The sequence below is a fragment of the Nesoenas mayeri genome (assembly GCF_963082525.1).
Source record: "Nesoenas mayeri genome assembly, chromosome: 22".
Lineage (NCBI taxonomy): Eukaryota > Metazoa > Chordata > Aves > Columbiformes > Columbidae > Nesoenas > Nesoenas mayeri.
Genome location: NC_137572.1, coordinates 2,221,937 through 2,245,799, shown reverse-complemented (window position 1 = coordinate 2,245,799; position 23,863 = coordinate 2,221,937).

Sequence of the window (23,863 nt, the reverse complement as noted above, 5' to 3'; positions counted from 1 at the left end):
TCGGTGGCTCTGATGAGGATGCTCTGTGTCCCCCACACCAACTAATAAGTGCAGGAATGGGTGTCGGTGTCGTTCAGCAGGAGGGTTTTGCTCCGGCTCGGCTTCAATGAGAGCATTTTTTTCCCCGAACAAGGGGCTGAATTCAGCTGCTTGGTGCTGTCTGATCGCACTTTGTTGCCAGAGTAACGGAGGCGCCGGAGCTGCCAGGGCCACGCTTGAGGGGACAGAAGGGGCTGCCGCCTGGCACCCTGCTTGTCATCTCCCTGCAGAGGGCTGGGGACGCGGGTTTGGGGTGCCCCAGCCCCTCCATGGGGTCAGCTCAGCCCCCAAAGCTCGTGAAGAGCGGGAAAAGGAGGGGAAACGTGGAATCAGCCCCTGGCATCTCCTGGAGAGGTTCTCAAGTGACTCTGGACCTCCCGCTCCATCCCCTGGGGACAGCAGGGTGACCATGAGCCAGCACTGGGCCCTTGTGGCCAGGAAGTCAATGGGACCTGGGGTGGGTTAGAAGGGGGTGATCAGTAGGTCAGAGAGGTTCTCCTGCCCCTCTGCTCTGAAGTACAACAAGGGCAAGTGTAGAGTCTTGCACTGAAGCAAAAAAAACCCAAAACTGGTTCCCCTGGGGCCGCCATCTTGAGCCCTGAGGTGATTCTGGTGCCGCCATTTTGAGGCAGCTCGGGGGTCACTCCCTTGTTCTCCTCCTCCAAACAAACTGGAACACAGGAGGTTCCAGTGAAAGAGGAGAAGCAACTTGTTGGGGTGAGGGTGGCAGAGCCTGGCCCAGGCTGCCCAGGGGGTTGTGGAGTCTCCTTCTGTGCAGACATTCCAACCCGCCTGGACACCTTCCTGTGTAACCTCATCTGGGTGTTCCTGCTCCATGGGGGGATTGCACTGGATGAGCTTTCCAGGGCCCTTCAACCCCTCACATTCTGGGGTTTTGTGATTCTGTGAAATGGGGATACCATGCTGCCACCCTGCCTAAGCCCCCTTTTGGACCCAGTCACATCTCAGACCAGAAACACCTGACCAAATAATTTATCCACCCCTTGCTGCAGCCCCGGAGATTACAACCCAGGTTTCCCAAAGGTCTGTCCTCACTCGAGGGCCTGGCCGTGCAGCTGAACCCGGCTGCAGTAAGGATGCTTGACAGGTTAACGCGTCAGCTGTCTCTGAGAGAACATACTTCAGTCTGAAATAAAACACAACGATGTCTTCTGCTTTATATAGCAAAACCTGGCCTCAGAGATCCAGCACACCAGCAAAGGCTGAACAGAAGTGGTTTTCTTAGAGAGAAAGGACATAATTTGTGCTTTGTACATTGAGAGTGCTAACACAGCCCTCTAAGACAGAGAATGCAGTCTCTCCAGATCAAATAAAACACCCTGTGATTTTCCTTTTAAAGGGAGGACAAGTCGGAATTTACCCCATCGCCCGTCTGAACCTTCGGCTCCTCAGCACACCCAGCGCCTCGCGGGTCACCAGGCGGCCCCCGTGCTGCTTTCCCTCTCCCCACGCTTATATATTTGTAAATTGGTTTTTCAGCTGTAACCTACTGTTCAACTCACTCCACCGTTTATCCCAGTAGAGATTTTTTAGATTAAAACAGATAGCAAAAGCACAGAAATAGATGCCCCCCAATCTTCTCAGCACTCGTATCACAGACAAGGGAAAACACTCGTAAGTCAGACATAACTACAGGCTCGGCATCGCATGGTAAGAACTTGCTGTTAACCTACACATGCAAACAAAGACCACAGTTCATTTACTTGTTTGTTTTCCTTCTATGGCCCCTGAAAGTCCTGAGGTGCAACATTTTCATGTAACACTAATCCAAATCTACATAAAACCTGATTAAAAAGAAAGGGCTGCACGCCGCGGGAACAGAGCCACTCGCGGTTCAAAGGCATTGATGCAGAGCGGTTTACTCAAGTTTGGTCCCGTTTCTGTTCTCAGGAATCACGAGATGCAAGTCAAGATCTTTTCCACTTCATCACCACTATCTCAGTCTGTAACAGAACATAACTCATCTCAAGCCCCTAACGCGGACACCTCTACTTGTTGCTCGACGTTTGGCCTGTGTTCAAGAGGTCACCACAACTTGCCCTCGGTTGCACGGGCCATGTCTGCCAGAAACAGGGAGTAAATTAAGATCTGTTTTAAACCCCCGTCTATCCAACAAGCGCAATCCTTCCAAGCCATTTGTCTAATCTGTTCTTCAAAATCTCCAGTGACAGATAACTCTGCAAACTCCCTTAGCAATCTATTTTAGTGCTTCGCTATTTTTACTGTTCAACAACGTTTCCTGATGTCCAGCCTCGATTTTTCTTGCTGCAATTTATGCCATTGAGAAGAGTTCATTCCCTTTCTTTGAGATTGTTTCTCTTTGATTCCTGTGGGCATGTGTTCGGTGCCGAGATGGCCGCAGGTTTCCATGCTTTAATAAATCAAACATTGCAGAACAGAATTGATGGGCCGTCTTATTTGAACTGCCCTGAACCAGCCCAGCTCAGAAATTTGCTGTCATTGTATCCCCATCCAAGTCTGTGCTAAAGCAACAGCACAAATAGGAGCTCTGTGTATTCCAGTCTCAAACTGGCAACCAAAATTGAAAAAGTTAGAAACAGACACTCTCTAAAGGCATCGGCCTCATTTTCCCCTAAGCGTTGGACGCGGAGAAGGCAGAGCCGGCTGTACAGACGCGGGCACCCAAAGGATCAGTTTCTGTTTCAGACAAGCTAATTGCCTTTGGAGATGCAGCAGTCGAAGGGTTGGTTTTGTGCCTGAGCGGGGACACTGGAGTTCAGCCTTAAGCTCCCAACTCTGAACCACTGGCCTGTGGCCTTGGGAAAGCAGAATAAGGATAAAGCAGTGCCATGCCAGACCTAGCAACTGCCTATCAGGCAACACGAGCCGGTTTTTAAACACGGTAATAGATGGAAAATAAATCAGAGCATGCTGGGAAGCAAATGAAAGAGAAGCAAAAGCTTCGCACAATCCCACACCTGTTGCTGCAGCGGATTTGCTGAGCGGCCCCTCTGCTCCCAGCTCCTCCTCGCACATGGAGATTACCCTGCTGAGCCAGCTCTGCGCCCCCTTCCTTCTACACACGCCATTCGGGATGAGATGCAAAAGCTTTTCATCGTCATAGCCAGACAGGAAAAGAAAACGAGGCAGCCAATTGTCCTCCCCATTTAATTGCTTTTGCACACACGAAACATCTCATCAGTCATTGCTTGGCTGCAAAGAGCTGGGATCCAGTTAGATGCCTCCAGTATAGCGCTTTCCTTCTCTTTTTCATTCTTCCAGACTGTTCTATAATGCTGTTCCACCCTTTGTGCTGCTTTTTTATCTCCTCTTATCTCGCACAACCTTCTTTTTCCTTCTTGCATGCGCTTTGCCCAAGAAGGATGGGACAGCAGGCCCCAACTAATCATCCGGGACATTAACAACTGCATATGCAATTATTTGCAAGCCCTGTTTCCCTGATGAATTCCATCCTGTGCCTCTGCAGGCTGGATCCATTTGTTCCCAGATCCCATCAAGAACTTTTCCCTGTCGTCATTAGGGCTCGTGCCTTTTCGCATTCCCTGACTAACTGCTCCCGGCGGCTCCGCGTCACCCTTCCGTGCCACTTCATTGAGTTGCAAAACAACCGTACCCCAAATACAAATTCTGAGCTCTCCTGGACGTACAGCGTGAAAACACACAAGCACATCTCATTCTGCTCGGCTGGACCAGCAGTGCAGACACACCAATCCAGCCACATTTACATGCTCCTTGTTGTTTAAATTAAATAGATACATCCACACCTAAGGGAGGAAGAAAAAGCCAACACATCCGCAGCAGCTGGGTTGATCACTCTCAGCACTGAAAGCCATTCCTCCAATAATTAGAGGTTTTAGATGCTCTAACATTCGTTCCACCCAGAGGGCAAAGTTCAGCAAGAGAATCTGGAAAAAGGTGAAAATGTGCAGTGAATTAAAACCCAAACGCTCATCATCTCAGAGGGAACATCCAAGCACACAAGTCAATGGCTTCCTTTAATTAAACAAGTCATCTCAATCTGTTCGCCATTGCCTTTTTTTTTAAGGACAGAAAGTGTGTTTGAAACTTTTAATAGAAATTAAGTAACACCTGCTCGTCTGAAGGTACCTGTTCCCACATGCCAAATTGTTCACAGGTATGACAGCTCATGCACATCCAAATTCTCACTAATAAAGTATCCTTTATAAATATATATATCCACAGTTCTTTGAAGATGGAGTGAAAGACCGCTAAACAGCATCCCCTTGAAGCACTGCCTGTTCCTAACACTGTCGGGATCCTAAAATGCCACGAACCAAAGTGTTAGTGAACTCAGCTTGTCTGTATTTAGAAAACTAAACTTATTTCGTTTTTTTAAAACCAAAATAAGAGTTTTTCCAAACATTTCATCCTTCATATTGGGATCCCATGCAGCCACAGCTCCCTGGTTTTATGTGCTGTACAGGACGGCTGCTGCATAGAAAACCTTGTGGATTCATGTCCCAGCTCAAAAGAGCTTCTCTGTGTGTATATATATATATATGTATATACACACAGACACATATATATATACACACATACACACCAAAGGCATCCCAGCAGTAATAGTATGGGAGATAACAACCCTCACACTGCGAACCAGGTCAGTCGCTGACGGGTTCAACGCTTCAGATTTTCACTTGAACAAAAGTTCATCCCTTCCCCTAGAAAGATACTAATTCCTTTACCAGATCAGAGCTCTTCATTAAAGCACAAACACTCGGTAATGGAAATAAAATGAACTAGAAACCTTCTAGCTAGAAGGAAGCACATTATCTCACCCCCTGCCATCCATCACGAATCCTAATGGTCCTGCAAGACGCAGCTCTGGCTCAGTCGGGGACTCCCGAGATATAACACGGGGATGATACGCTACCGAATCACAACAGCTCGGTTTGCAGCTTCCCACTGAAAGCGCCGATTCTTTAGTATCAAGATTTGGTGGTGGGGAAGGAAAAGAAAAGGTTCCCCTTAACCCAGCTTGAGTCTCCACTCCACCAAAAGGCTGCGGCAGAACTCTCCATTAGTCATGGCTGGCCAACTTGAAAGGAATAAAGGGAACCAGTGAGTAATGCAACACCATAAAAACATAACAACCTCGATAATGGCAAAAATCAAAAAGCAGCACAAACCCTCCACCAAGCTAACAAACAGGAGCACTTGAGCCAAGGTACATGGCTCGGCAATTCCATCTGTGTAAGCACATTTTGAGCTGAAGTGTTGCTGCACACACCAGGTTGGAAATGGTGGTTTTCTAGTCCTGACATACGCACAATCGCACGGATCCAACCATCGTCTCACCGTCTCGGGAATCCCTTCTAAACGCTGCCGCTCCGAGAAGAAGCAAGTGAGGGGTAGTGGCTCTATCTAGCATATGTGACAGCTTTAAAAGCTGCATTTATGCAAGCAAATGGAGCATGGCAGCTGCACTGTATTAACACCGGTGTCTGCAAATGGGGCTCAGATATTTTTGTCGCTGTGACTGGAAATTTACTCCACATACAGCCAAGGAGAAAATGGCTTTTAAGTTGAACTTTCAGAACGGTGTTTCCACCTCCTGTAGCATCGACCCGTCTTTATTTGCCACATTGCGGGAACAGGGAGGAAAACAATATTTTAACACCCTACCTTTATTAAATCATCTTCTTATTCCTGAACGCCACCTGTAGATACATCTGAACTTGCGCTATCCTCCCAAATCTGTAATACCTGGAATAAACCCTGCGCGGTTTTCCTCTTGACATCGATATTCCCAGAGACCTACGAGCTATAGAGTGAATTCTTATACAATATGATAATTGACTCAGTCTCCAAAGGATAAACATGTCAAGATACAAAGATCATTTTTCCTCACCGATGCAATGAAGATGTGATTGGAAATGTCGTGTTCTGGGTGCACGAGCCATATTCTCATAACTCATCATCTCAAATAAATTGTTCTATCATTTGTACTAGTTAGAAGATATTCCAAAGTCAGACAAGCTGAAAGCAGGAGTTCAAACATCATCCACATGGCAGAAAGAATATTAATTTCCCTCCCCCCTATATAAATGTTAAATCATAGTCTCTCACCTAGGGTTAATTAATCTTTCCAAAGCACTCGAGTCCACCAAACACGGCAGAAAGATGTTAAAGACCAGCCCATGTTTTCAGGAAAGCCCACTGCAAATCTTCACCATTTCCTGCAAAATCTGGCGGAGAAGAAACACTTGAATATGCAAAAGCAACCGTGTTATGCCACGAGTCCCGTCCTTTGGGAAAAACCGCAATGGACACGCTGGGTCACACGTTGGAGGCAGAAGAGGAGCAGCGCTCGGTGCAGTCTCATTGCTACGGACCACTTACCCCCAACAGCGCCTTGGGTTTTCTTCCCCCTCTCCATTCCCATAAAACACCATTTGCTTCCATAATTGAACCTTCAAGCAACAAAGAACCTCTGACAAATGAAGCAATTTCTGGGGAAATTTAAACCCTAAATCCAAGCAGACAACAGCTCTTGAACCGAGTTCAAATGCATCCCCTGCTTAAGTTCTTGTCTCCAGCCACTTAAAAACTCTGAAGTATTAGGTGCATTAAAGGTACTTGGAAGAGAACAAGGATGAGATCACTCCAAAGAGGAGGAGATGATGCTAATTATACCGCTGGTAAAATGGAATCACCAGGGGAGAAAGAAAATCAACAGTCAAGACAGTTAGCGGTGCAGGAGCAGCTATACTATTTAATCAGCGGTAGGCCTGAAAGAATAACAGATTGCATCAAGGTAGCGACAGACAATCAATGAACACTCAATTAACAGTTACAGTATTACTAACTTAAGCAAAACGTGGTTTTGCGAATGGTAATCTTCCCCTCGCGCTGATACAACCCTAATTTAATTTGCTTCGGCGCACCAACATCCAACAAGAGGAAAGTGGGTCTGATGGAAGCAGAACCTTCAGCCGCCGCGTGTCCAGCGTTCACAGATGGATGAAAGATGACAAAAAGAAGGAAAATATACTCAAAACTGAAAGATTTTAAGGGCACTTACAACCATTTTGAAACCTTGTCCTACTTGTTAGTGAGTTTTCCCATACCAAACCTCCACAGCCTGCAGCTGACCTAAAGGAACTTCACAAGATGTATCATTTCAATTTAAAGCCAGCAAATGTACCAAGCGCTGGGTAATTTGCTCCTGTGCTTAAATACAAAGCCATATAAAAATAAACCATGCTTTTTTTTCTCATCTGAATTTATCAAGCTTGAGCCTCCAGCCACAGAACCACGTCCTGCGCTCGTCCCTCTTGCGAGCAAAAGCCTCTTCCCCTGGTTAAATACTTACAGACAATAACCAATTCCAGACCCCCCTGCAGCTCTTTTCTCTTGCCAGTTTGCCAACATCGTTTTTAAGGTATAGATACCATGACTACACACAAAGCTCTTCCTACTTGCATTCATTATTTCTTTGCTTAGACAGCCAAAGATAGCGTTAACCCTCCCGAGGATTCACAACACAGCACAACACCAGCTAGTTATTGATAAGATAATGAAATTAAGCTCCAGCTTCTCACCTTGACGAGGCAACTCCCAGAGGTTCCTCTCTCAAAGTGTGGGTTTTACTCCCTCCTCTCCTTAACAAGGATTAGTAAGTTATCACACGCCAGCCACGCAGCAAGATCTGTCTGTACATTTAGCCTTTTCCCACTACAAATTCAAGATAACTTGAGTAAACTTCACGCCCGTTCTCAAGCCCCCACATCCCAACAGCACCAGATCTGCACTCTGGGCTCCTGCCAGAATGAATTTGGGGAGTGACCTATTAGAGAGCAGCGTAGGGGAAAGGGACCTGGGGGTCCTGGGGACAGCAGGGTGACCATGAGCCAGCACTGGGCCCTTGTGGCCAGGAAGCCAATGGGACCTGGGGTGGGTTAGAAGGGGGTGGTCAGTAGGTCAGAGAGGTTCTCCTGCCCCTCTGCTCTGCCCTGGGGAGACCACACCTGGAATCTTGTGTCCAGCTGTGGCCCCTCAGTTCCAGCAGGACAGGGAACTGCTGCAGAGAGTCCAGCGCAGCCACCAAGATGCTGCAGGGAGTGGAGCATCTCCCGTGTGAGGAAAGGCTGAGGGAGCTGGGGCTCTGGAGCTGGACAAGAGGACACTGAGGGGGGACTCATTGCTGGGGATCAAGATGGAAAGGGGCAGTGTCAGGAGGATGGAGCCAGGCTCTGCTGGTGACAATCAGGGACAGGACAAGGGGCAATGGGTGCAAACTGGAACACAGGAGGTTCCAGTGAAAGAGGAGAAGCAACTTGTTGGGGTGAGGATGGCAGAGCCTGGCCCAGGCTGCCCAGGGGGTTGTGGAGTCTCCTTCTGTGCAGACATTCCAACCCGCCTGGACACCTTCCTGTGTAACCTCATCTGGGTGTTCCTGCTCCATGGGGGGATTGCACTGGATGAGCTTTCCAGGGCCCTTCCAACCCCTGACACTCTGGGGTTCTGTGAAATCCACCACACAAGGACTAGAGCACCTCGCAGCCCAGATGCACCTCAAGACACTCCTTGGACTCTCCTCCTGCAGACATGCTCCTGCTTCTCTGACCTCCCCAGGACAAGGAGTTGGGGATCAAGAGCCACCAAAGCCCCTTTTCCCCCCAAGTTGCATTTGGGCGGTGCTGCCAGCACGTTGCAGACTCGCAGCATCCCGTGCCAGATGGAAAGTGCCAATTCATGCAGCCTCTGGAGGGATCCGGGCCCAGGGCTTTGCTTGCAGCAGCCCCCTCTCCATCCCCAGCACTACTGGTTGGAAGCTGATACGTCTGGATTTTTCACCAACAGTCAGAAAAAAATTTGTCACGGAAAATGTGCGAGCACTGACATCTTAAGTCAAAAAAGATGCAGATTTCTCAACTGTTAGCAGCACATTATGGAAATACATTCTTAGGGACTATTAAATATGGGTATTATTGACTGGATGAGCAGAAGCTCAATGGACTAGCTTGGAAATACGTCTTTAGACAATTCTTAAAATGCAGATTAATTATCTAACAGACCAGAACATTTTTTTTTCCTCCAGACTTTCTAATGATCTGCTGCATAAACAAACATCCAGACTATTTTGTTTGCATCCGTGTTAGCTGTGATGTTCCCCAACAACTAAATAGCGACTGAGGAGACTTAAATCTTATTTAACACTCAGCAGGAGCAGAACAAACGGGATGTCAGTCCAAATCACTGCAGGACTTGTCTCCTTAAAAACCTTTGGGACGTTCAACTGCAATTAATACCAAAAAGCTCTGTTTCCCAAACACAAAACTTTGGATATACCAAGTAGCATTGAATTCTTTCTGTCCCATTAGGTTTCATTAAGGAAACTACGACGTTGATATCCAACATTTAATGAGTGGTATTCCCACCAAGCCCTTTTTAAACGAGCAAGGCACATTATGCTGCAGAGATACGCACCGACTCCTCTGTCCTGATTTGAACCTTTAAGTTGCAATTTTAAAATCACACCTTGATTTTTAAACGTGCCATTGACAGAAGATCGAGCACGGTGGTCATTTTCTCAGCAAGAGTAATTAACATGTTATTTGTAAATTGTGTTTTCAGCTTCCGCCTACTCAATTTCTTATGGGTTAAAATGCTGTTGGATATCAAACCCAATGCAAAGCAAGTGTGAAACATTATTATTCCAGCTTCACACCCATTTTCCCCTGGTGTGAACAATAATGCAAACTGCACGACAGTGATGAATTGGACGTGGAGAGGAGCAGATGCTCTGCGAACACAAGCACAGCCTCTGCCCCAAACGTTTTTCGGTTTAAAAAGAGCCGCGATCGCCTGCTTTCCGAGCTGCCCATGCACACACAACCGCTTCACACCAGATGTTCCCAGACCGCACACAAGGCGGAGTGAAAACAGGAAATAAGCCGAGACCAAACAAGAAAAGGGCCAACGAGTGTGGCTGGAGTAAAATATATTTTAAACAAGCTTTTTTTTTTTTCCAGGGGAAAGGCAGATTTTGCACGTGCAACAGTTCGCAGGTCAACCCGTGTGCCTGCAGTTCTGCGCTGTCCTGGCCAAGAGCAGCCACATTCAGAGCAACCACCAGCCACAGCAATTTGCTGCTCCATCACCGTCTACGGAGACAAACGCCCAATGTGAACCCCACGATGGACACCAACACCGGTGACAGGCAGCTCCGCAATCCCCGGGGCACCGAGCAGGGCCCGAGAGCCGCCGGAAACAAACCCTCAGCATCAGAATGCAGCGGGTTCCTCAGAGAAACAGCAGCTCCTGCCAGTGAACCAAAACTGCCTGGTTTTCAGCAAAAAGTTAAAAAAAACAAACAGGTTAAGACTCAACAAAATGTAAGGAAAGGGGAAAGGGGAAAGGGGAAAGGGGAAAGGGGAAAGGGGAAAGGGGAAAGGGGAAAGGGGAAAGGGGAAAGGGGAAAGGGGAAAGGGGAAAGGGGAAAGGGGAAAGGGGAAAGGGGAAAGGGGAAAGGGGAAAGGGGAAAGGGGAAAGGGGAAAGGGGAAAGGGGAAAGGGGAAAGGGGAAAGGGGAAAGGGGAAAGGGGAAAGGGGAAAGGGGAAAGGGGAAAGGGGAAAGGGGAAAGGGGAAAGGGGAAAGGGGAAAGGGGAAAGGGGAAAGGGGAAAGGGGAAAGGGGAAAGGGGAAAGGGGAAAGGGGAAAGGGGAAAGGGGAAAGGGGAAAGGGGAAAGGGGAAAGGGGAAAGGGGAAAGGGGAAAGGGGCCTGATTAAAAATAGCAAAATCTTCAAGGAGCTAAGCACATGCCGAGTGGGTGGGAAATTAGTAGTATTATTATTATTTTGTGCTCGCAGGGTCTAAGACCTCAGCCGCCTCCTTTGTGCCCAAAATGTAGTTTTTGCAGACTCATTATAAAGCCGTGCAGAGCAGGGTTTATAAGGTCACCGCAGAATCTGCATTAACCGTAGCCTAGCTGGGGGTCGCCAGCGCGACCTACTCCCCCCAGCTCTGCATATGCAATAAGGCTGAGATGAAGCTCCTTCGCTTTATTTCCACCTCATTGTGCTGATGCTGAGCTCACCAAATAAACAAACTGAGAGCCAGTGGGGAAGGGACAGAGAGACTCACCAAACAACGTATGTCTGGCTCTCTCCATCATGAAGGATGCAAAGAATTCACCTGTATAGATGGACAGTTCGTCTTGGCTCCTTCTTCCCTGATAGATCAGTAACACGGTCTCTGTCTCCCTGGAAAACCCAGGGGAAGGTCCCGCAAGGACTCAGCAAAATTCCCCCCTATTCGTTTTACAGCCGGACATTTTCAACTTGGTTATTATCGCTTAATTCCATCAAATGTTTAGCAGCACAAGCAAAGCCTTTTTGTTGACACACACTCTCCGTAACCCAGCTCTGACCCACTTACACCTCCAAATCATTAAAGATAAGAAATAAGCCCAGCCTAAGCGCGAAGGAACCGTCACATAATCACCTATCCGTGCTCCCATCAGCACTCCTCCGTTACACTTCTATTTTCTACAGCTTAACTAGGAAAGCCAGCATCAAACCCTGCCCCTTACCCTACAGCTATTCATTGCCCACATTCTGCTATTTATTTCCTAAAATAGTCTTTTTTGGGTGGATCTAATGAAAAATCCAAATAAATCAGGTCTGTTGGTACATTCTCAGTGTTTTATTAGCGTTCCAAACTGTAAGCGCCATTAGGAAGGCAGGTTTCTGTACTGCACACCCATCCTCTTCATGTAAGCTATGGCAGTTTGAACCCCAAGTTCATTTAAGTGATAATTAGGCCCTCGCAGGCGGCACAGGAGCAAAACTCACCTGCCTGATATCCCAGCTCTTCCTCAGGTTTGATTTCTGTGAAGGCAAAACCCCTCCTGCTGCATCTGTTCCTTTGACCGTGTGGATTCCTGCCTTGGTAACTTCCCAGCAAGGAGCAAAACTCGTTCTTTTCATGTGAACATCTGCTGCTGGTTCACACTTTATCTCCTTCGGGGCCCTGGGATGAACTATCCTCATTCCTACCGATTTACAACACCCAGGTTCCTTCCTTTGCTCCATTACTCCCTCTATAAGCAATTCAATCACTGCTAATTGACTGCAATGGGGATTTCCTCAACATCCTGACTCCCCTTTTCCCCAGAACAACTTTTCTCTCTGCTCCTCGCACCCCCAGGCCTGTGTTTGCCCTTGGAGGCACCTCACCATCAGCTCCTGTTGACACCAGTTGAGCATTTTAAGGTACAGGAAGCATTTCTGGCTTTCCTACCTTTGAACTGCTCTAAGTTTGCTCCAAATTGTCCTCCCAAGCTACGTCCCGCAGATCAAATGAATTATTATTAGTAGTATCCTTACAACTGCTCCATGACCTCCTTGTCGATTTAAAAACTCGCTTGATCTCCCATTTCTGTTGTCAGAGAACCCATGAGGGTGTCACTGGTTCCCCTGAAGGGTACAGGCAAACAAACTGGAGTTTCTGGTCTCCGGTGCACAGTACCACAGTCTCTTTTCCACACAAAGACAGATGTTCCATTCCTGCATAAAGCTTCAATCACAGCGTTGCTAATATCCCATTGATTTCTCCATAGCTTCCCCTCAAGCCTAAGACAGACCCTTCAAGCTGTTCTCATCTTGTTAGACAAACATTTCAGCGTGTTCCTCCGATTTGCACACAGCAATAGGTGCCTTGTATTAACAGATACCTCAGCTGCCTTGGAAACCTCTTGCCCAGAGCACACAACATTTCCAAGGCGACTTGCAGCAACTTTTGTCTCGCCCTCTGCCTGCAAGCGCAGAAAAGAAATTAATTCTGACCCCAATAAGTGCTGCGCGTGAAGATCTGGCCCCAAAGTCAGCAAGAATCGATACCCACAACTCAGACGCATCAGTGAGGCTTTAAAAAAGGCAACACACTGACCACCCGCGCTTGCTTCGTCCTAAATGAATACAGAATAAAGCTTAAACCATCTTCAAGAAAGCAAAGTTTCTTAGGTGAGGGAGTTCTCTTCTGTTTGTACAGCCCAGTAATATCTGATTATAAGGATGCATACGCTCCTTCCAGGTTCTTTATCACACTCCTCCTCTCCTCTGCGTCATTCTACCCTGATTTTCCCTCTTTCCTCACCCTCCCACCAGCCATGCAGGCTCCAGTAGCCCCAGTAAGAACACACGAGCTTCTCTTCCAGCCAAAGGCCTTTCCCGGCTCTGCTCTGACCCCGCTGCACGTGCAGAACCAGCTGCTTCTCCCGGAGAAAGAGGAACCCAAACCAAGGCCAAAGCAGAGATCCTACCTTCAGCCACCCGAACTCGCAATCAGTGGCATCTGGCTTCCTTTAAACTTCACTCACCGCTTCTCAATGCAGCAAAGAAATCATCACGAGCACACGCACGCAACGGCGGAGATGGTATTTCTTAACACAATTTGGCTTTCAGAACAGACAGTTCGGAGGCAGTACTGCACATATCTGCCTTGCTGTTCCTTTGATGAGCTCTCTGAGGACCAGCTCCCTCAAATCACTTGCCACTCACCCACAGACTGCTGCATGCTCCTTGGCATCGGGGCATTTAGTCCTCTGCCAGCCCACATGATTCCTTGGCTTGTTTTCCTTGCACAGCTTGCAAAAGAAATCTCCAGCAAGAGACTCGCAGGCAGCAGCACTGTGTCTCTCCCAGAACCGCAGGCAGCTGCCCTTAAGTCCCCATTTAGAGCCAATATTTCACAGGTGACGCTTCTCAGGGAGATGTTGATGCTTTTAGCGACCTCGCTCTCTCCCCTTCCCACTTCGGGAGCCACAATGACTACCTGTCTCCACTCACAGCCCTTCATTTCAGGGCTCACCTTCCTCAGGCATCATCCCCACAGGGGCCAGCGCACAAAGGGTCAAAAGAAATGGCCATTTAAAGAAAAAAAAGAGCATTCTGGTTTGCTCTGCTGAGCTCTAGTGCCTTCTTTGGCTCAGCACAGCCTGTCAGCTCCCTCTTCCCCACATCCCAGGTACAACTCCGGGCATTAATTCATGCAGACATGGGGAAAGAAATACCTGCAAACCCCAAAGAGCCACACAGCAACTTCCTCAACAACTGGCTTTCCTAATCAAGCCTGACTCCAAAATGGAAAGCAACACTGGAAGGTTCAGCCGCTTCCCATCTATTTCTCTACCCAGATGGTTCCCTTCAAATACACAGCATAATATGCATAAATACCAAAGCAGACTCGCATCGAGACGCTTTAAAAACGCCTTGGCACAGCGGGAGCCTCACTGCAGATTGCCTTCAGAGAGCTCGCTTCTACCCCAATGCGAAATGAAGACTGAGGCAGAAAAGCACCGAGTGCAGTTAACATACACCACCTACCTGCGAGCACACACATCCCGACACCGGCCGCACAGGCAGCTGCTGCCGGTGGCTCTACCGGAGCGCCAGCGGTTCCACGGGGACGCTGTAGACCCTCACGCAGGGGCGCGAGGCTCCGCTCCTGGCTGAACGCAGCGGTCACAAGGCCCCCAGAGGGGCAGAGCGCGGCTCTGGATCTTCCAGCAAGCAGCACAAAGGAGGCGGGTGTGGAGGTGAAGCAAACCTCAGGTGTGTCAAATTAACTTTCCCATTGATCACAACCTTGAGGTCTCAAGCCCCTTTCTGGGAAAGAAAAAAAGCCTGACAAAGGGTAGCAGCTGAATCACATTTGCGGGGTCTCTCACCTATGCAGAGCTCCAGGCTGTGCCAGAGTTCATGCATAAACATCACACAATAAAGTTGGGCCTAGCAAGAGGGTTCTGCGTGGAGTTTCCCCCCACTGCCCAGAATGAACGCGGCTTGTTCATTAAAGAGTCTGTGTCAGCATCAAACCTGCACGTCTGCGCATACAAGTACCTCATATATTCTAAGAGAAATTATTCACAAGCACAACGCATTCCGGAACAATAAACCCCTTTTTTTGAAATCCAAAGCCTGAGAAAAATAGCTGTTAAGCAGCATTTTCCTCAGTGCCTATGACTGTAGCTCACAGACTAGGAATACAGCAACACACAAGCACACGGCAAGCGTCCATTCCACGCTGCGCTCCCACACGGATCTCCACACCACAGACATCCCTCCCAGGGGATCCACAGGAGTTGTAGCCATACAGAGCCCCCCCTCCCCGCTCTCTTTGAACTTCAGCTCTCCCGAAAGCTGGAGTATGGCATTTTGCAACTCTCCCTACACTGAAAACACTGCGGCCGCCAACAGGGCTGCGAGGAAAAGTCCTTTAGCAAGTGCTGCCGTGAGAGGGAGCGGGTGCTGCTGCCAACCATGGAGCGGCTTCGGCTCCGGTTCGCGCCTCGCTCCGTGGGGCTTGAGGATGCTCGGGGGGCTCAGGCTGCTCGGGGCTCCGGGGGCTGAGGATGCTCGGGGGGTTGAGGATGCCCGGGGTTCCTGGGGTGAGGCTGCTCGGGGCTCCGGGGGACTGAGGCTGCTCGGGGCTCTGAGGCCGCTCGGGGCTCCGGGGGCTCCCGGCCCCGCGGCGCTGCAGCGGCGGAGCCGGGAATCCCGCGGGGGACCCCGGCCGGCGCTCGCCCCCCCGGGACGCGGAGCCGCCGGTGCCTCCGGGCGTTGCGAACCCCTCCGCCCCCTCCCCGCCCGCCCGACCCCGCTCCCGCCGCGGCTCTCACCTGCGCTGGGCGGCGCGGCTCTGCCCGCGGCTGCTCCGGCCCCGCTCGGGCGGCGGGTCCCCGGCGGCGAGCGCGGGAACTGCAGGGGGCGGCTGCCCGGGCACGGAAGGGGCTGCCGGGCGCGGGAGCCCCCCCGCGGGCCTGCGGGGCAGCGCCGGGGCGGGGATGGAGAGGAGCGGGGGGGGACGGCAGGAGAGCGGGGACAGAGGGTGGAGGGGGGAGCGCTGGAACTATCGCTTCTGGAAGCGGTCGGTTTTCCTAAGCCCGCATTTAGCACCTGGAACGAGCTGTTGGAGAATAGTGTGAGGAAAAGGGAGCTGGGGGTCCTGGGGACAGCAGGGTGACCATGAGCCAGCACTGGGCCCTTGTGGCCAGGAAGCCAATGGGACCTGGGGTGGGTTAGAAGGGGGTGGTCAGTAGGTCAGAGAGGTTCTCCTGCCCCTCTGCTCTGCCCTGGGGAGACCACACCTGGAATCTTGTGTCCAGCTGTGGCCCCTCAGTTCCAGCAGGACAGGGAACTGCTGCAGAGAGTCCAGCGCAGCCACCAAGATGCTGCAGGGAGTGGAGCATCTCCCGTGTGAGGAAAGGCTGAGGGAGCTGGGGCTCTGGAGCTGGACAAGAGGACACTGAGGGGGGACTCATTCCTGGGGATCAACATTCAATATCAACATTCCAACTCGCCTGGACACCTTCCTGTGTAACCTCATCTGGGTGTTCCTGCTCCATGGGGGGATTGCACTGGATGAGCTTTCCAGGTCTCTTCAACCCCTCACACTCTGGGATTCTGTGATAACTGATTTTTTGGAAATGCTGCGCCTTCCTCCCACACATCCCAAATCCCTAATCACTTCGGAATGCCCGGTTATTAGCCAGGGCTCAGACTCGCCCTGTGTGTCTGCTCCTTCTGCGCTGCCTGAGAAGGACACAGGGTGAGATGCTTTCGCTCACACCTCCTAAAGTCTTCATATGAAAGGTCAATCTCCTCCTTGTGCCCTGAAAAGTGCGGCACACTGGGCCAGAGACATGACCCGGCTCTGGGAAACGGACAGGAACGGGACACACAGGACTGGAATGCTTCTCTGTTACACTGCAGTTCTATTTTCCTGTTTGTTTTGTTTTAAATAGCATGAAAAGCAAAGGTTTTAAACCATCAATTAACTGGACTCTTGCATTAGGAGCAATGAACTGTTATTTGACAGAAATTCATTTTCCCCTCCTGCTGAGAAGAAATAAGTTGAAGGGAAAGAATCAGCTTCACAGAAGAAAGAAAATAAGAAAAAACCACCACCACGCCTCTGCTTTAGAGACAAATTACTCATAAGACACATAGGTAACAGACACAGGGTGCTTTGAGCTCATCCCTTTTACACATCATTTCCCTTAGGACAACAGCTACAAGTCAATTGCTTTGTGAATGATCCCTGTGCCTTCGCGCCAGTGACCCTGCCCAACAGGCCATCCCGAGCGTTTATTATGCTCAGAATAGAAGAGCAGTTCCCTATGTCTGGGCTGCGTTCGCTTTTAATTTGTGGTTGTGGCCCTCAGGGTCCAGAGGCACAGAGTCTGGGCTGCAGCTCGATCCTGCAGAGCCGTGATTTCTGCTCCGTGTCTGAGGATGGGGAGAGCGGGGGCAACGGGGACTGGGGGGACAGGAACACATAGGTAACCACACCGCTTTCTTTAAGACATCTTTAGCACAGTTCGGGCACATCTCTGCATGGCCATGAGTCCTTCACGCAATTATTGGAGCTTCAGAAGTGCAGAATCACAAAAGTTAGGGCACCTTGTCACAGAACCAGAGAATCCCAGAGTGTCAGGGGTTGGAAGGGCCCTGGAAAGCTCATCCAGTGCAATCCCCCCATGGAGCAGGAACACCCAGATGAGGTTACACAGGAAGGTGTCCAGGCGGGTTGGAATGTCTGCACAGAAGGAGACTCCACAACCCCCTGGGCAGCCTGGGCCAGGCTCTGACACCCTCACCCCAACAAGTTGCTTCTCCTCTTTCACTGGAACCTCCTGTGTTCCAGTTTGCACCCATTGCCCCTTGTCCTGTCCCTGGTTGTCACCAGCAGAGCCTGGCTCCATCCTCCTGACACTGCCCCTTTCCATCTGGATCCCCAGCAATGAGTCCCCCCTCAGTGTCCTCTTGTCCAGCTCCAGAGCCCCAGCTCCCTCAGCCTTTCCTCACACGGGAGATGCTCCACTCCCTGCAGCATCTTGGTGGCTGCGCTGGACTCTCTGCAGCAGTTCCCTGTCCTGCTGGAACTGAGGGGCCACAGCTGGACACAAGATTCCAGGTGTGGTCTCCCCAGGGCAGAGCAGAGGGGCAGGAGAACCTCTCTGACCTACTGACCACCCCCTTCTAACCCACCCCAGGTCCCATTGGCTTCCTGGCCACAAGGGCCCAGTGCTGGCTCATGGTCACCCTGCTGTCCCCAGGACCCCCAGGTTTGCAGGACAGACTGAAGGACAGCACAGCTGAGATCAGTCCTGCTGCCTTTCCCCTCCTCTTGAAAATCTCAGGCTCTCCTGCTGTCTCACCACTAAGTCCCAGTAAAGACAGCCAGATTGCAAATATTTCCAACTTCATTTGCTCTCTGCAGTTCCTGAGACACTTGTGTTTTATTTAAAACCTTTCGGGATCTTTGTGCTTGAGATAATTCAGCAAGGGAACAAGTGGGGTAGAAACCGTCTGCAAGTAAAGCAGGTTTTGTTTAGAAATGAAAAGGATTCTGGGCATAGGAGACAGGTTTTGAAACTGCCTTCTGATATCAACCTGTGTGTGGGGCGGGGGGAAGCCATCCAAACAGTTTTGAAATAGTCTGGTCATTTTATGAATGAGGTTCGCTGACACAGTTGCCTGCAAAAGCAGGGGAGCCTGATGACCTGGAAAATCCTGTTTGTGGAAGGAAATACTGTTGTTATGAGACTGTAAATCCAAAAATTACACTCAGGGCACAGGGAAGAGTCACTAAATGCTCCTCTAAGGTCAGCAAAGTGCAGGGGGAAATCAGGTGGCCTTAGAAAATGGGTTAATTGCACAAAACGGGAGCTTGAAACAACAGTTGTACTGTTGCAGGTCCAGCTCGATCCAGACCAAAATGCGCCTTCCCCAGCTCTGCCGGGGGTAAGAAAATGTGCGGTGATGAATAGGGATCCGCCTGCCCCTCTTGTCACAAACAACAGGCTGGTTGTTCCATGGGATAATCTAAATATCTACAGACCCAAGTGTCTGGGGAAAGAACCCCCAGCAGCACTCGCACTCACCTCGTGGCCACGACGTATGGGAGCAGCTAAAGGATCTTCCCCCTCGTTGCACCGAGAGGGGCTCTGATCTCAAACTGATGGGGAGCTGAGTCGTGAATCACCGGAACAGCCGCTACATCCGTCTCCATAAGGTGGTTGTATTGTGGCAGAAGAGTAAATAACGGTACCGCTGGAAAAAAGAGCCAGTCGAATGGAGCGCTGAGAGATTCCCAGGGATAAAAGACATCGCGGAAGGCAAAACTTCTCATTTGATTGAAATACAAAAAATAAATCTATTCTATGTGTGCCGGATTTTTTCTCCAGGTTCATAACAGTTTTCTATTGGTGATAGAAAATGTCCAAATTAGATCGTTTTATAGATATGAACAGCTTTGTGGAGCTGGTTAGTGGAATAAGTATCTCGTGGTAGTTACATAAAAAAGCCCATCTAGTTATATATATATTTAGACGGCTCAAAGAAGTTTAGTAGGGCGAGCTGGATAAATGCGGAACGTTTTGTGGAACAGTTTGTTTGCTTTCTCTTTTTACACTGAAGACAACGCGTGTGAATGTTAAAGAGCCGAAGTCAGAACGGCAAACGCGATCTGATGCATTTGATGACCACCCCGTGTTGTCACAGGGAGATTTATCCTCTTCAGACAAATAAATATTGGACTGACTACTTGCAAAGTGTTTATCTTCACTTGCATCTTAATTTTCCTTGCTTTTTGATGTTCTCTTCCTTGTAATTACCGCCATCAAAGGGTGTTTTGTGCTGTGTGTATTCCATTCACACAGCAAAGCGAAATAAAAGCAGTCATTAAAAAAGCAGGGTGAAAAAAACAACTGGAAAAACATAACGAGGAGAAAAACGCACCACAAAATCACCCCCACCTCTTTGAAACGTGGGGAAAGCAACAAAATTAAGAGACTTTCAGGTGAGGAATAATTAAGAAAAGGGAATGATGAAGAATGAAACCGACTTGAGGTTGGTCCAGGGGACGCGTCCGGCGAGGAGACGCCGGGTCAGGTGCCCCGGGCTGCGCTATGGACCTGGGAAAGACTTAAATCCAGGTGCAGAACCCACCTCTCGAGCGATAACTCAGCAGTGACGGGGCAGTTTTATTACAGCCCAATGAAGAAATTGCAGAGGAAAAAAGATGGTTTCAATATAAGATACAATTGAGGCTATTTGACTTGTGCCGCACGCGTGCGCCACGATGATGGTGATGAATGGGCCAGGGGGGCTTTCGCAACATCGCGGAGCTGCTCCTCGCAGGACGGGAGTTATCAGAAAAATCAAGCAGAAAAAGGCTAAAATAATGTCAGTATTGGGAGGTGAGACGCCAGGGGAGGGACACGCACAGCGGAATGTAGAACAGGCAGGTCTGTCATCAGGTTCTTGCGCTGAATAGCAAACAAACAGCAGAAGTGCTGGAAAAAGGGACGGCAGCGCCTTACATTATGGAGTTGAAAGGAGAGGGTGGAAATAGGAGCAGAAACCCCCGGCAGGATTTAAAAACGCAGCAAAACCCCCAGAAAAGGGTTTAATCTCCTCATCACAAAGGTCAAAGGGAAGCAGGTGGAGTTATATCAATACATGTTTATAAAAGTAAAGCGTTCTGTCAAAGCGGAGCTGACAAGGCCAACACGAAGCTTTCTCGCTTCCGTGTTAATACAGAACAGGGATATTGTTTTAGCACCAGAACTGAAGCTCCAAGAGACAGGAGGAAGATGTGCTCATTAATATCTCAGTACAACAATAACCTCAGATAATACGAATTATCACGAAACCTCCAGAGAGCTGATAGAAATGTAGATTTACTCTCCCATCCATGGAGCTCCACTTAATACAGTTTATTCAGCAGCACGGAGTAAATATCAACAAGGAGGTTAAAATATTGATCAGGGAAAACACTTCATGCTGAATAAGCTGCAGACATCTGGAAACAAACTGGTGCAAGAAAGCGGCAGAGATATTTTGGGTGTTTTATTCTGCCAAAAGCCCAGCCGATGATTTGCAGCTGCAGTTTCCCATCTGGTGAGGAACCACAGGATCACACAGAATGCCAGGGGTGGGAGCAGACCTGAAAAGTTTCTTCTCATATTGAAGTGGAGCCTCCTGTGTTCCAGTTTGTTTGGGGGAGGAGAACAAGGGAGTGACCCCCGAGCTGCCTCAAAATGGCGGCACCAGAATCACCTCAGGGCTCAAGATGGCGGCACCAGAATCACCTCAGGGCTCAAAATGGAAGCACCAGAATCCCCTCAGGGTCCAAAATGGCGGCACCAGAATCACCTCAGGGCTCAAAATGGCGGCACCAGAATCACCTCAGGTTCAAAATGGCGGCACCAGAATCACCTCAGGGCTCAAAATGGCGGCACCAGAATCACCTCAGGTTCAAAATGGCAGCCCCAGAAGCACTCTCCAGCAGTTCCCTGTCCTTCTTGAACCGAGGGGCCCAGAACGCACTCACCCCATTGATCAGTGGGCCTACATTGCCTCTGGTGTTAGTTTTATCTGCCATGTATTTGAAGAAGCTCTTTCTGTTGCCCTGTTGTTTAATTCTCAGGAGGCCTTCGCTTTCCTAGTCACCTCCCTTCACACTGACAGCAGCCTGACGCTGTTCCCCAGTGTCCAGCCCCTCCTGCCACGATCTGTAAACTCCTTGTGTTGAGCACAGCTCCCTGTTCCCCCACGCGGGTCTCCCGCTCCCTCCTTGACTCCCCACGAGCCGCGGTGAGGGGGCAGCAGCTGCCACAGGCTGAAGAAGGCGGCCCTGTCAGTTCATCGGGGAGGTGCAGGAGGGATCGGCACGGGCGAGGAACACACACAACTAGTCTCCAATAACCGGCCAAGTCCGTTAACGCGGCTGGAGACCAACCCGCAACACCTGCAGCTCTGCAGAGCGGCTCTGAAGCCCCTCGCCGTGTTGTTTTCTTACTTCAGAAGCCACCATGACCCTCCTTTTAAATGAACGGGCATCTAAAAAGGTTTGACGATAGATATCAACCCCATGCTGTGGCAAACATAGCCGAGCTTATTTAGTGCTGCTGCCTCAGTCCAACCCTCTGGTGACACATCTGCCCTCACGATCATCAAAGAACCCACCCCAGCGACTGGACGACTTCACACCAACAACCCTAAATACCTTGAGAGAAGGAAAATCAACCAAAACAATAATCTAAAGTCCACTGGGCGGTTGATAAAGCGCAAGGGTGATTTATAGACGGTCTTTGGCAAACACCAAGGCCACCCTGGCACGGGGACAATCCATGAGTCTGTACGTCAAAGAGCCCCAAAGGCTGCAGCGCGGTTCTCTCCAGCCCTCGCAGGGACTCGAGAGAAGACACAACGCTCAGATTTTCCTGAGCTGTTTATTTTGAATCATTTATTTACAGCAGTGCAGTAAAGGGAATATATAAAATAACATTTGAATAGGCAAAACACGAACGGCGTCATTAGGAAAGCATAATGGAGCTCCGATTACCAATTATAATAAAGTAATCTCTCAAGAAGCTTCACATTCATACTGCAGAAAAGGGGAAAAAAAAAGATGACCTTAAAAACTCAGAAATACACTTGATTTTTCTCTGTTTTGGTGCTTGTTTTTTAGTCGTTTATTTGATCGGCTTGTCTATCAGGAACGTGACTGCACCACTTTGCAGGGAAGTCAAAAGGCAAAGATAAGAATATCATTAAATGAGAGGGATTCATGCAAAGCATCCTCTGCAGACAACCCAAGCACACAGAGGCCTTGGCACACAACTCCGAGCACAGACGTTCCCTATTAAAACATCCGCGAGTTCCCTCAACGTTGAGTTTCAATTTCACTCCTCTCTCAAATTCCTATTTGATCCCAGCGAAGGGAAAAGTATCCAGCAAAAGAATGGAAATGAAAAGCCTCGAGTGCTCCGACGCACTGAGACACAAAGCGGCACAACATCGCTCCTGTTATGGGAGAGACCGAATTCCTTCAAAGGTGTGAAGTTGAAAAGCAAAAGATACATAAGGAAGCGGATTCGCTTTGCAGAACACAAGGAAAATATAGTTTAAGCCCCATAGGCTCTGGGTAGAATTTGATGTAAAGCTGCAGCCCTTTAGTTGAACAGCAAACGCTTGCAGTTCTGCTTCGAGGGGAGTATTAGTCCAGCAAGACTTAAATGATGAACATTTGCAAGATACTAAAGCTGTAGCATCATGATGAAAGGCTAGATACCAGCACTTCCTATCTGTCAAAAATAAGCTTATAAATTAATAAAATCAGCTTAATTTAATGTAATTCGATAATGGGTCTGGTTGGATTTAAAGCTACAATGCTAGAAACTTCAAAGCAACCCCTGCTGGAGCACAGGAACACAAAACTGACCTAAAATAGAAACTCACTGCTCAGATTCCATTGTGAAAAGTGACCAGATGAGCCGAAGAATTAACGGTGACAGCTACACCGGACGTTCTGAAGGGTCCGTTAGGTTGCTGTCGGTGACATGGTGAAACTTGGGGGTGCAATGAGCGCTGCACCAAGCGGGAAAGGGCACAATTCCCCTTCCAAATCACACCCAGCAACTGCAGAAGGAGCAGAGGGGCCAGCAGCCGCGCCAGACACTGCCGGGGCGCCGCGCAGCGGGGACGGCGCCCGCAGCTCCCAGCCAGCACCAAGCCCTCTGCCCTACGGGAGCCGATGTCTGGTGCTCATTGCTCCCCGCTGGTCAAGACTAAAGGGCAGACGTAGGGACAGAGAAGCAACGACGTACAGGTTCAAAATGTACAAATCCGTGGGCACTGATTACTTATTCCTTATTATTATTACTTATGACTTACTCCACTGATCTGGAATGTCAGTTCTTCATCTGACTTCAGGATATCTGACCATTTATTCACCGACTCACTGAAACTCGCTCAGAATCTGTGCAAGTCTGAACACGGCGCCT